The 14,446-nt window shown below is 50.9% G+C and overlaps 1 pseudogene; it reads right to left on the bottom strand.

Annotated features, from left to right (window-relative positions):
• Positions 1 to 5,622: 5,622 nt before the first annotated feature.
• On the bottom strand, positions 5,623 to 10,649 carry LOC131479815 (large ribosomal subunit protein eL36-like; annotated as a pseudogene).
• Between the last annotated feature and the right edge of the window lie 3,797 nt (positions 10,650 to 14,446).

Here is a 14,446-nt window from a genome sequence, read left to right as displayed (position 1 = left end):
AGGCATGGGTTCATATCCCAACTACTCAGCTTCCCATCCAGCTCCCTGCTTGTGGCCTGGGAAAGCAGTCAAGGACAGCAAAAAGCCTTGGGACCCTGTACCTGCATGAGAGACCCGGAAGAAGGTCCAGGTTCCTGGTTTTGGATCAACTCAGCTCCAGCTCTTGTGGCCAGTTGGGGAGTGAACCAACAGATGGAAGATCTTCCTCTCTGCCTCTCCTTCTCTCTGTAAATCTGACTTTCCAATAAAAAGAATAAATCTTTTTTAAACAAAAGGAGTTTTATTTTATTTATTTGAAAGGCAGAATGACAGAAAGAGGGAGACAGTTCTTCCATCGTCTAGTTCACTCTCAAAATAATCACATGAGCCAGGAGTCTGGAACTCCACCTGGGTCTCCCGCATGGGTGACAGGGGCCTAAGTACCTGGACCATCTTCCGCTGCTTTTCCAAATGCGTCATCAGGGAGCTGGATCAGAGGTGGAGCAGCCAGGACCTGAGCCAATATTCTAATTTGGGATGCCAGCATTGGAGGCAATGGTTCAATCCACTGCACCGCAACACCAGCCCCCTAGCTTTTATTCTTTACATGAATATCAATTCTCAGGGTTTAGGCCTGCCAGCAGGCCCCAAGGTCACTGAGGGTGAGGCAACCGGTGTCCTTCTTACCCCTAATAGGGGTAATAACCCCTAGTATGCACAAGTACAGCTTATGAAGACTGAGAATGAGGAGGGCAAGAGGACCTCTTCCGGCAGGCACCCCTCCCATCCAAAGACACTGTCCAGTCATGTTCCATGTGTATACCCCTTAGCCTTTTAGCCATGTTGGAAGTCACACTCCAGGAGTAGGCCTGGAAAGCTTGCCTCAAGCCTCTGAGAGCTAAGCTCTAAGCCGCACCCCCCAGGTAGCAGGCCTGGGAAGCGATTGTTCACAATCAATTACATTTATATTAGTATAGATTAAATATTGGTTAAATTTAAAACAAATGTCTTAGAAGAAAAGTGCCCATAGACTTGTTAATAATATTAAATTACAGAAGTCCTTTTTGAGGAAAAATAAATCCCAGAAGCTTAAAGGGCTACATAATCACATTAAAGAATTCACTGATTAATCTTATCTGAGAAGGTAATATCTCCACATATTCAAATATCCAAGAGAAACAAAATTGACTACAGCAAAAAGTGAAAAGTTTCCCTTCCCACATCTCTGTATAGTGCAAATAATGATACTCTCATCTCTCTTTTTTTTTTAAAGATTTATTCATTTTATTACAGCCAGATATACACAGAGGAGGAGAGACAGAGAGGAAGATCTTCCGTCCAATGATTCACTCCCCAAGTAAGCCACAACGGGCCGGTACGCGCCAATCCGATGCCGGGAACCTGGAACCTCTTCCGGGTCTCCCATGCGGGTGCAGTGTCCCAATGCATTGGGCCGTCCTCGACTGCTTTCCCAGGCCACAAGCAGGGAGCTGGATGGGAAGTGGAGCTGCCGGGATTAGAACCGGCGCCCATATGGGATCCCGGGGCTTTCAAGGCGAGGACTATAGCCGCTAGGCCACGCCGCCGGGCCCTCATCTCTTTTTTTAAAATTGTGTTTTCTTATTTGAAAGGCAGAAAAAGTTCACGTTTTAAATCGTCTCAACAGCAGAGACAGGGTTAGACCAAAGCTGGGATCCAGAGAGTCAGTTGAGGTCTTTCACACGGATGGCCATTCCCAGCCGCTGGAGCACTCAGCACTGGCTTCCAGGGTCAGCACTGTCAGGAAGTGGGAGGCAGGAGGCAAGAGGCAGGTGTCACCCTGTCCTTGACTGACTTCCCAGGCCACAAGCAGGGAGCTGGACCGGAAGTAGGGCCACCAGGATTAGAACAGTCACCCATATGGGATCCCTGCGCTTTCAAGGCTAGGACTTTAGCTGCTAGGCCACCACTGCACCGGGCCCAGTGGGGAACATCTTGACCCTAGGTTCCCGTCCAACAAGCAGGGATCAGGGAATGCTTAAAATCCCAAGACTCTTCTTCAAACCTTTGGGGTCTCTCCCTCCCTCCTTTGAGAGGCACCCCACCTCCTGGCTTTCTCTTCGGAGGTGCTTTCTCCTTCCCTTCCTTCCCTGCTCACCTGGTCCCTTCACAAATAAACTTTTCTGTCTGCTACAGATTCCTGGTTTTTTATTTCTATACTAGACTGAGGAAAGAACCCACCAGACTTTTCTGGTAACGTAGATGTAATGTTATAGATAGGAAACAATTACGATAATAAAAAGACATTAAGGTTTTATAAAATCATAGTATTTTATACAAAAATAAAACATCATAAGCCTATTTGAAAGACAAGCTACAATTTGATGTATCTATTTCTAACATTTTGTCACTGACTAGAGCTGGCAGCTCTCACCATGCGACTCTACATACCACCCAAGGACCACCAGCAAGCCCCAAGTGCGCCCCCTGGAGCTCACACTACTTTTCATTTTTTTAAAACATGCATCCACTTCCATCCACTGGTTCACTCCCCAAGTGGCCTCAATGGCTGGAGCTGAGCCGCTCCGAAGCCAGGAGCCAGGAGCTTGTTCGGGCTCTCCCACACGGGTGCAGGGTCCCAAGGTTTTGGGCGGTCCTTGACTGCTTTCCCAGGCCACAAGCAGGGAGCTGGTTGGGAAGTGGAGCAGCTAGGACATGAACTTGCACAACTCCAGCCTGTTAGCATCTCTCCTCGTCAATCCCAGTGGTCTCTGGCCAGAAGGCAGGGTGAGCCCCAGCGAATATGACTGGGTCTTTGTCATCTCCTAGCCAGTTATGTAACACTGGACACTCCTTGGCAGCACCCGGCTGCGGTCAGGGCCACCAGCATGGAATAGACAGCATTTCTGATTTCCAAGAAGGAAGTCCTTGAAGTTCCAATCCAGATGAAGGACTGAGCCTTCTTACAGCTCAGAGTCCCTCGGCCTGGGAGCCTCTGTGACTCACCTCCTGCAGCAGCAGCCACTGCCGGCACGCTGCCCTAGCCTGTGCCCAAGCTCTCATCTACAAACTTCTACAGCTTGCTGGGGTTGTGATTGGTACGCACTGGACTAGGTGTATCTGAAATGTACATTTTGAAGAATTTTGGTGTTCGTTTATGAAAACCATCAACACAAACAAAAACAATAAGGCACTGTTACTCCTAAAATTTCCTCCTTGTGCACAGTTTGAAACGAAGGATATTGAGAGGCGGGCATCTGCTGTGATGTTTTTTAAATATTATTTATTTTTATCTGAAAGGCAGATTTACAGAGAGGAGGGACAGGGAGAAAGGTTTTTCATCTGCTGGTTCACTCTCTACCTGTCCAGAGTGGCCAAAGCTGAGCCAGTCTGAAGTTAGAAACCAAAAGCTTCTTCTAGATCTCCCACATGAGTGCAGGGGCCCAAGGATTTCTGTCATCTTCCACTGCTTTCCCAAGGAGCTGGATGGGAAGTGGAGCAGCTGGACAAAAGCTGGTGCCCATGTGGGATGCCAGTGCTTGCAGGTAGAGGATTAGCCTGTTGAGCCACCACACCCTGTTGTAACTATTAGTCCATCTCCCAGGATGCTCAGGCCCCATACTGGAGTGCCTACGTTCCACGTTCCAGATCCAGCTCTGCTTCTGATTCAAGCTTCCTGTTAATGTAGACTTTGGGAGGCCCCGTGAAATGGCCCAGGCAGTTAGCAACCTGCCACCCATGTGGGAGGCCTAGAGTGAGCTCCCAGCCCACCTTTGACCTGATCCAATCCCATCTGTTATGGGAAAATATGGAGACTATCTCAAATAAAGATATTTTTAAATAAATTAGTTTGGGGACCAACATTGAGGCACACTGATTAATCCACCACTTCAGCATCATGAATGAGCGCTGGTTCTAGTCCTAGCAAATCCACTCCTTATCCAGCTCCCTGATAATACAACTAGGAAACCAATGAAGATGGCCCAAATGCTCGGGCCCCTGCTGTACACATGGGAGACTCAAATGAAGTTCCTGGCTGCTGGCTTCAGCCCAGCTCAGTCCTGGCCATCGCAGACATTTGGTAAGTGAAGCAGCAGATAGCACAGCTTCCTTATTTCTCTGTTTCACTCTCTCTCCACATTCTTTCTACCCGACGCCCACATCTGTAAATGTGCCTTTCAAATAAATAAAGTAAAATCTTCTTTAAAAATAAATCAATTGGGTCTGGCACGATAGCCGAGCAGCTAAAGTCCTCACCTTGAACGCACCGGGATCCTATATGGGCGCCGATTCTAATCCCCGCAGCTCCACTTCCCATCCAGCTCCCTGCTTGTGGCCTGGGAAAGCAGTTGAGGACGGCCCAAAGCTTTGGGACCCTGCACTCACGTGGGAGACCTGGAAGAAGTTCCTGGCTCCTGGCTCCGGATCGGCATAGCACCAGCTGTTGTGCTCACTTGGGAAATGAATCATTGGACGGAAGATCTTCCTCTCTGTCTCTCCTCCTCTCTGTATATCTGACTTTGCAATAAAAATAAAATAAATAAATCCTTTTTAAACAAAGGGCATTGAAATGCTGGAGCTAAACTGTTTTTCCCAAGGGACAAGTCCAGCTGTTGGTGCCTTTGATCTAGTTTATTTTTAAAAAGTAAATCAGGCACGGCAGCAGCCCCAGGCCCACCAGGACTAACACGTTACTGTAGAATTCATTCCGCCCTATTTGTAATCTTTTTTTTAAGATTTATTTTTTTTATTACAAAGTCAGATATACAGAGAGGAGGAGAGGTAGAGAAGAAGATCTTCTGTCCAATGATTCACTCCCCAAGTGAGCGCAACAGCCGGTGCTGTGCTGTGCTGATCCTGAACCAGGAACTTCCTCCAGGTCTCCCACACGGGTGTAGAGTCCCAAAGCGTTGGGCCGTCCTCCACTGCTTTCCCAGGCCACAAGCAGGGAGCTGGATGGGAAATGGAGCTGCCAGGATTAGAACTGGAGCCCATAAGGGATCCCGGCGCGTACAAGGCGAGGGCTTTAGCCACTAGGCCATGCTGCTAGGCCCCCTATTTGTAATCTCCTATCTGCCCCCTTGAAAAGCACCCAATGTAACGAAGCAGGATGTCCTAGATTGGGTATCGGGATAGAAGCAGGACATTGATGCGTAGCCAGTGAGGTCCAAACACAGCCTAGAGCTTGATTCAGGCAAGACAGCAACGTCGGGACGAGTGTCCATCACAGGCTGACACGCCACTCAGAACACTCCAACCTGTTTCAGCATGCCTGCCTCGGAGTCCAAACTCTGCTCCTGACCCCTGCTCATGCACACTGCACACCCTGTGGGGTAGCAAACAGGGCATGGGTCAAGTGGTTGGGTCCCTGCAACCCACATGGGAGATCTGCACTGGGCTCCTGGCCCCCAGTTCCTGCCCCAGCGCTGAGCCGGCTGTCACAGTCGCTTGGGGGACTCAACCAACTACGGGGCTCTCTTTCTCTCTTTCTCATAAAAAATATTTGCATCAAAGCAAGTATCTTTTCATTCCATGCCCTTATGAACTTTGTCAAAAGCCCTCATACGTATTTCACTAATCCTTCTGGTCTTTCCTTCTGAACTGTGAGGTCCCCCATGTAACCTAAAACTTGTATCTTGCTTCTCTTCCATGAATGTCCCCGTGTCAGTTTAATTCCCAGTCAACTCCGCTGTGACCCTCGGAGCACAGAGACGGAGTTCCCCGGCCCCACACGTGGGCCAGTCTAGGCTTCAGCATGAACATGGTGCAGTTATCAGTATTGTCTGCATCCGAATCCAGGCTCCTTGCCTTCCACAGAAACAAGAGCATCTCCAGTCCTAATGCAGACTGTCCAGCCAAGTCCTGGGGTGTGGAGTGCACAGATGTGCCTGTGCACTTGGAGAAATGGGTTTCCAGATGTACCTGGGTCCAAGGGACACGGTCCAGACTCAGGGAGGGCTGGAGTCTCCTTAAGATGGAAGCTCCCCTTTTTGAAGACTTATTCATTTACTTTGTTTTGAAGGATGGAGTCAGACTGGCCCACATCTCACGTTTGCTGGCTGGCTCCTCAAATGCCCACAGCCTCCAGGGCTGGCCAGGCCAAAACCAGAAGCTGAGAACCCAGTCCAGACCTCTCCTGGATGTCTCTTGACCCCTCACGGCACTTCCCAGAGTCTGCAGAAAGCAAGTGTCAGAGACTGAGCAAGGTGTGGAGCCCAGGCACTCCGACGTGGGATGCAGGCACACACCCACCCACCACTAGAGGCCATGTCTGTCTTCTTCTAAACACGGCCTGTTGTATAGTGGATGCTCAGTCAGTATTTGCTCACTGAGAAAGGGAGGGAACATAGGAAGCTGGAGAGGCAGCTGGTGAAGGGGACAGGGCAGCCTGATGCTGCCTAAACGTGCAAGCCAGCCCAACGTCCTTCTAGCCTGGCCTTCAGCAACAGGTGTAACTAAGGGAGCTGCTGTTTGTTTTCATCCCATCACTATGGTGTCTGAGTTACCAATGCAGGTATGACAGCACAGTTCTTGGCAACAACGTTTGAAGAGTCTGCCAGATAAGGAACCTTTACCCACAGCCGGTAGGATCGTCCCTGAGTCACGGCTCACTGCACCCACGGCTGTGCCTGACCACACGGGAAGAGTTGGCCAGCCATGGCCAAAGCCTGAGGTTGGCCAAGCATGAATATGAGGGCTCCAACACCTCTCTGTCTCTCTGGCCTTGCCAAATCTAGACCGTGTCTGTAGAGTGTAGATTACAGGTGGGACAGGCTACAGAACTAGGAAATAGAAGATGACTTTCTCATTGCTTCTGAGCTGAGCTTCTCCGACCTCCTCCAAAACAAGGGAAGAAAGACTACCTTCTTGCCTGGAAAGCTCAGTTTCAATATGTACATTGTGTTATTTCTGGGCTGTGAGATGTTGTGGAGTTGTTTGTGCCTCTTTATGTTTCTCTGTATTTTTATACTTTCACAACACTGAGCAAGTGCTACTGTTATAACAAGGAAAAAACAGGGCCTGGCGCGATGGTTCGGTGGCTAAATCCTCACCTTGCACGCACCAGGATCCCATATAGGCTCCAGTTCGTGCCCCGACTGCTCCACTTCCTATCCAGCTCCCTGCCTGTGACCTGAGAAAGCAGTAGAGGACAGCTCAAAGCTTTGGGACCCTGCACCAGTGTGGAAGACCTGGAAGAGGCTCCTGGCTCCTGTCTTTGAATTGGCTCAGCTCCGGTCATTGCAGCCGTTTGGGGATTGAACCAGCAGACAGAAGATCTTTCTCTCTGTCACTCGTTCTCTCTGTAAATTTCCCTCTCAATAAAAACAAATAATTTTTATTTAAAAGTACCAAAAGTGTCTGTGTGTGTTAATTCAGAAATTCCAAATGAATCAAACATTCATTTTATGGGCTGGGGTATGACATGGCAGGCTAAGCCACCACTCAGTCCATATTGGAGTCATGGAGTTTGAGTTGCGACTCTACTCTCCATTCCAACTTCTGGTTCTCATGCACTCTCGAGTCAGCAAGTGATGGCTCAAGTCCTCGGGTCCCTGCCACCCACCTGGGAGATGGCGGACTGAGTCCTAAGTCCTGGATTCAGCCTGACCCAGCCCTGGAAGCTGCAGGCATTTGGAGAGTGATTCAGCAGACGAAATATGTAAGGAGTTATTCGAACATCCCACCCTGGACCCTATGCCATTTCCTCTTCCTCACAGCTCACGAAATCTGCGCCAGTCTAGCCATCCACCAAACAGATGTAACCTGGCATTCCACCTGAGAATCCCACCCCCAATCTTCCAGCCCCTTCCCCAACCCTGCCCACTCACCAATCATCCTTAGGCATTCACCTCAGGCACCGATCCTGTGGGGCTTGCCCTCAATCCCTCCCAATCCGCTCCCCCACACCTTGCAGACAAAAAGGCCCCAGGTGCGGCTCTGTCTCTTCTCCTTCCAGCCTTCCTTCTTCTCCTCCCCTTCCCCTTTCCCTCCTTGCCTCTGCAACACCCTCACCCTGTTCCTGCCCCACTGGAATAAACCTCCTAAGATACCTCGTTGTGTCTGGTGTTTTCGGCTCACGGTAAAGAACCGGGTTGCAGGAATTAGCTGCGCGTGATAACATCGTATGAACTAGAGCTCAAACTGTTTTAAATAACTAATAAAATATCTCTCTCTTTCAAATAAAATGAAAACAAGTTCACTTTCAGAAAAAAAATTATATCTGGTAGATAATGTACACTTCCTTTTTGCTATGAGTTAAATTCTATTTAGTAAAGAAAACATTTGAGTATCTAATTGTACTATAGGCTTCCTGTGATGAAGCGAGCTGCCATAATGCCCATGGGAGGAGATGGAGGCAGCTAATGTGGGCAGCATGATACGACATCAGGCTCCTGTGTGAAAACCACCTGAACTCAAGCATCACTCAACAACCTGATTCCTAGGGTGCTACTAAATGGCTAATGAGTGGATACAATGGACAAAGGGATGATGCGCATCCCAATTGGAGCAGATTGGGATGTTTCAGCACACTACCCAGAACTACACGGGACTGAAACAACTTAGAGACACAGAAGAGGCTGTTTTGTAGTGAAGCAGCTTAAGCCACCACATGCAACACTGGCATCCCATAACAGAGCATCCATTCAAGTCCTGGCTGCTCTGTTTCCCATTCACCTGCAGGCTCAGGCACCTAGGCAGGCAGCAGGTGAAGGCCCGACCACCTGGGTCCCCTGTGGTAGACCAGGAGGAGCTGCTGGCTTCACCCTGATCTACTCCTAGCTATTGCAGCCATTTAGGGAGTAAACCAAAGGATGGAAGCTGTCTCACCCCATCTCCCAGGTGCTACACCTTTCCGATAATAAACACACACATCTTCTTAAGCTATATTCAACTATGTTTATTAACTCTTTTTTTTTTTTTTTTTTTTTTTTTTGGTTGGGGGAGTATGCCAAGGGGGGATGCTCTGTCCTTGGCGGCTGCCTTCCTCATGGCGGCCAGGACACTGCTCAGGCTTCCTCTCGGCCTGGACGTGCGTGTTCACCCTCTTCTTGATGAACCGGAGGGTCCACTTGTCCTTGGAGATCTCGAGCAGCTCCAAGGCACAGATCTCACTGGGGTCGAAGCCGCACACCTTGCGGAGCATGTCCCGCACGTGTGTACTTGGTCAGGCTCCCGCAGCGGCTGCTGGGCCTCGGCTTGCTAGCATGCTTGGTCACCTTGTGGCCCTGGAGGACCCCATAGCCATGGGGTAATAAAAGCCCTGGCTGCAGCTTTCCAAAGGCAGCCGATGAGGAAGAACTTTGAACTCTGTTTTGAACTGATACCACAGACACGAGAAAGCCACCACGTACAGACTGTGTAAACAGCCACGCAGGGTAATGATTGCTTTAGACTGTGATAGAATTCCAGAGAACAAGCTACAGCATTTTTATGATAATTATTGAGTAATAAAATGCAGGGTATTTTTTTTCCCACAAATACTGCCCAAGCTAGCCAGGGAAAATTCATACCATCACCCCACAACTAACTTTTCCTGGAACCCCAGATTCTGGCTTCAACCTCTTCAAGGGGAACAAATACCCAGAAGACAACTCTGCGTGAAGAGGAAGGCATGAAATAAAGAGAATGGTTGTTCCTCACAACCTTTCCCTCCCTCCCTCAGCAGTCCTGCCTGACCAGTACCTCCCAAGGCTTGGCCCTCGGGTGGCCTTTTGGAAACAGAAAATCAGAAAATCGTAATCTTGTTCACAGATAACCTTATTCATTCACAGATGTCAACAGATCTGTCCCACCCTATCGCCCTCCCTCCTGCACACTTCACAACCCCAAACACTTCAATTCTTCTGCAGCCTCCTTAAAAAACACCAGCCTTTACTAGGTTAGCTTAACTGTGCCAGCCTCGGGAAACATTGTCCTGCAAAGGTCCAGGAGAGTGGCCAACCAGGGTGCCAGCCTGGGAAGGGGGAAGGAGGTGGTCCAAAATCGCAGTGGAGCAAAGGGCCCAAAGGAGAGAGGCTGAGAGCAGCCTTCCCCCAGCATGTCTGCTGCCGCACTGTGCAGCCCCAGAGCAGGACAATGAATGGCCCCAATAACGTCTCAGACCTAAACCTTAAACCTCCAGCTATGTGACATCCCATGATAAAAAGCTCCTTGTGGGTTAAGGATCTAGAGACAGGGAGGGGCTCCTGGGTTAGCCAACAAGGATTCTTACATGGGGAAGAGAATCAAAACAGATGTAATGATAGAAGCAGAGAGAGACACAGGGTTTAAGATATTACACAGGAGCCCGAAGCAGTAGCCTAGTGGCTAAAGTCCTCGCCTTGCACGCACCAGGATCCCATATGCATGCAGGTTTGTATCCTGGTTGCTCCACTTCCCATCCAGCTCCCTGAGTGTGGTCTTGGAAGGCAGTTGGGGATGGCCTGAAGCCTTGGGACCCTGCACCCATGCGGGAGACTTGGAAGAAACGCCTGGTTTCAGATCAGCTCAGCTCCAGCCATTGTGGCCACATGGGGAATGAACCAGTGAACAGAGGATCTTTATCTCTGTCTCTCCTTCTTTCTGTATATCTGTCTTTCCAATAAAAATAAACAAATCTAAAAGAAAAAGAAAAGATGCTACTTGGGAGCTGGTGCTGTGACAGAGGGTAAAGCTAATGCCTGTGACACCAGTACCCCATAAGCCGCCATGTCGGATCCCAGAGGTGCCACAGAGACCGGGTGATGAGAGAAGCGAGATGGGCCCCTGGGGACAGAGGGAACCCAGGACACGTCACTGGAGCCCAGCAAGCTTTGTGCCCATTCTGTTGTCCCTGAAATGTCTCAGAATAGAAGACATCAAGGAGCAAAGCAAGGCTTTCACTGTAACTCAGGCCTGTGCAGGAATCAGCGTTCACATGGCCCAGTGTGCACCTGCAGAGGACACCGGCCTGCCCACACACACACCCAAGGTGTCTGTGGCCTCGCCTTCAAAGGCCTGCCCCTCCACCGAGAACCGAGGGCCTGGGAGAGGACCTTGGACACTGGGAAGCAGTCATCAGGGAGGTCAGGCTATAGCTTCCAGGGAGTGGCTGCCCGGGCAACGTGACACTTACAATTGGGACAGAGGGTGGATGGGCTCGCCACATTGCAGGAGGCAGGGGAGCAGGACTCTGCGAGCCTCGCCAAGTCCAGCTTTGGAGGCTGTGCTGGAAGGCGGGGTCTTGGAGAACTCTAGGGTACACGGGGATGAGAACTGAGTGGTGGCATGAGAAGTCGGTCGTGAGACCCAAGGGCCTGGGGAGTTTCTTAGCAGAGAATAAACACTGCCAGGTGGGTATGCACACATGCTACACTGTAGGAACTTGACCTACCTGATCAGGGCGTTGGCTGCCCTGGTCTACGTGGGCTGGTATCCCTGTGTCTGCTGCTCCCCTGGGATCCTCAGGGTAGAATGGTGGGAAGAGAAAGTGGACCAGAGGCAGGAGCTCTGGAACAATCTGGCAACTGAAGCAGAGCTGCTGGAAGCTCTGCTCTTTCCCAGCCTTCCCCTGCCCCTGTAGTGTACCCCACCTGTACACCTCCCACATACAGGACACAAGAAAAGCTGGACGCCCCTGGTTGTATGCCTGGCCCAGGAGAGAAGCAAGCTGGCCCTGCCCTCAAGCTCCCAAGTTCCCACGCCTAAAGCAGTACGACTGCTTCTCCACTCCCAGCGCCCAAGCCTTGCACACAAACATCTCCCTGTGCCTGTGCTGGCATGCAGCTACACAGCCAGGGCAATTCTAGAAACATGCAGACTCAGCTTGGCAAGATGGCAGTGGTGCCAGTCCAGCACAGGGCGTGGTCCTTAACTCTCTGGGACGTGTGCAGACAGTGGCATAACTTCACAGCCTGCGGGGACAGCGCCGGGAGAAGCAGCGGTGGCGTTACTATGTCACCCATACATACACCCTTCCGAGCCCGGCCAGGGGAGCCCCTCGAAACCGTTAGCATGAGCAAAATGAGTCAGGAGGCTCTGCTGGTAGAAAAGTTAGTAGAGAGGGACAGAATAGATGCAAATTAAAAAAAAAAAAAAAGATGTATCTATTTGTATTGGAAAGGCAGATCTACAGGGAGAAGCAGGGACAGAGAGAAAAGATCTTCCATCGATTGGTTCACTCCCCAAATGGCCACAATGGCCAGAGCTGAGCCAATCTGAAGCCAGGAGCCAGGAGCTTCTTTCAGGTCTCCCATGTGGGTGCAGAGTCCCAAGCATCTGAGCCATTCCCCACTGCTTTTCCTGAGCACATTAACAGGGAGCGGATGGGAAGCGGAGCAGCCAGGACTCCGACTGACATCCACATGGGATTCCGTCCCACAGGCAGTGGCTTTTACCTACTATACCACAGCACCCGTCCCTGTCTTTTCAACTACTGATGATTAGAAGTCTGTTTTCCCATCACAATGACTTGAGGCATATATGTGCATACGATATAAAATGACACACATCACCTGTACACAACATATTCACACTGGGGGACTTCAAAAATGTCGTGGACAACTAAATGAAAAGGTGTTTACTACAAAAAAGATTTTGAAAACCCGCATATACAAGGGTTCCTCATGCAGCTCACGCACATGAATATTATATTATCAATAATCTACTTAGCGGACAGTGCTGTGGCACAGCCAGTAAAGCCACCACCTGTGACACCAGCACTGCATATGGGCATGGGTTCATATCCTGGCTGCTCTACTTCCCATCCAGCTCCCTGCCTGTGGCCTGGGAAAGCAGTCGAGGACGGCCCACAGCCTTGAGGCGCTACATCTGAGTGGGAGACCCGGATGAAGCTTCTGGCTCCTGGCTCTGGCCTGGCCCAGCCTGGCTATTGTTGCCATTTGGGGAGTGAATCAGCAAGTGGAAGATCTCCCTCCCTCTTCCTTTCTCCTGTAGTTCTGCCTTTCTGTCAAATAAATAAATGTTTACAAAAAGAACCACAGGAAAAGGGTGTTGGTGCAAGACTCTTAGCGTACAGAGCTGGCAGTCACCACCATTTGTTCACGGCCTCCACCTCAGAGATTGTACAAACGGGGACGGTGGATTAAACGCTGCCAGGTGTTGGTGGGCTTGAGGGCCCCCCAGAGATCTGTCTCCAGACAGGGGAAGCTGTGAGTGGGGGCCCACTCTGGAGGTTACATGGGAATCAGACCAGAGCAATGGCTGTCAGGTGGCCTGTGAAATCCGGCTTCCTGGGCTGTCAGCCAGACAGCATCAGCCGCAGCACACCCCAGGTTTCACTGTCTGGAGTCAAGTGCGTAGGTGCCCAGTGGCTGTCCTCCCCAGCCTTCTCTCCGGAGCAGACAGTTCAAAGACATCCACGGAGAGCGAGCGCTTGGCGCATGGGCAGCTAAGACACCAGTGTCTTAAGCAGTCCCACAGTGGTGCGCCCCGCGGTACACACGCAGCTGCCGCTCCTGACCCCAGCCTCCTGGCCGTGCAGACCCTGGGGAGAGCAGTTGGGGGAAGTTCCTGCCATCCCCACGGGAGACCAGGATGGGGGTGCAGCTCCCCTACCTCCAGCCTCTCAGCCCCCGCGCCTCGGGGAGCCAGAACCAGCACGTGGGGATATGCTATCTTTATCTGCCTCTCAAATTAAAAGAACTTGAGGAAAAGAAAACTAAACAAAACAAATTAAAAAATGGTGCCAGTTATAATAAATGCCACAATCTGCTTCATATCCATCCTTTGGTAGATTTTCTTAGTCATTTTCATTGCATCATTGTTGCAATTTTTACCGGCTGTCACTTCACACAAATACACCTCTTATGCCTTAAAAATACTCAAAGTATAATCCAAACTTCTGCTAGCTGTTTCATCACACCGGTTTCCCCCTTCCCCCAGCCCCTCCCCCCAGTGGTGGCCAATTTCAAGAGTTTGACTCAGGAAAAAAAAGGAAATAAAATGCAGAAGTCTGCAAGGCTTTGCGCTGCCACACGCGGGCCCTCCCTCGCGGGCGCCTTCGCCCCTTGCCCCTGGCCGGGCGCCGGTGCCCCTTTTGGAGCCCAGAGCGAAGCCCTCCCACGCAGGCCCTGCCCAGGCTGCTGAAGCCACTTCCTCGTGCGCCGCACAGCCCGAGCCGGAGTCAAACCGCGAGTCTTAGGAAATGCGGCAAGTTTCTCCCCCGCGTGGCTCTGAGCCCGTCACGCCCACACCCCAACCCTCCCTAACTCCTATACCGGTATAACCCTCCCGCCAACGTAGTAGGGTTAAAAGCTCAGTATATTATTTCTAGACTGTTTAAGAGCGCAAACGTTTACAGTGAACATTCCTCCCGTCTGACCTTGCAGGCATCAGGAGCCGCGCCAAGGGGTCGCGGGGTCTTTTTCCCAGAATCGCGAGTCCCCGGCAGGTGGGACTTCTGCCTGCAGGGTTGGGGGTTCGTGGGGGTTTCCGACTCTGCCTCTGCCTGGTTGCAGGGTCCCGGGGCCCCTCAGGCAGCAGTCTACCCCCACCCCCACCCCGCAGT

Source organism: Ochotona princeps, chromosome 3 (assembly GCF_030435755.1).
Source record: "Ochotona princeps isolate mOchPri1 chromosome 3, mOchPri1.hap1, whole genome shotgun sequence".
NCBI classification, from domain to species: domain Eukaryota; kingdom Metazoa; phylum Chordata; class Mammalia; order Lagomorpha; family Ochotonidae; genus Ochotona; species Ochotona princeps.
This window is presented reverse-complemented; position numbering and strand designations above follow the sequence as displayed.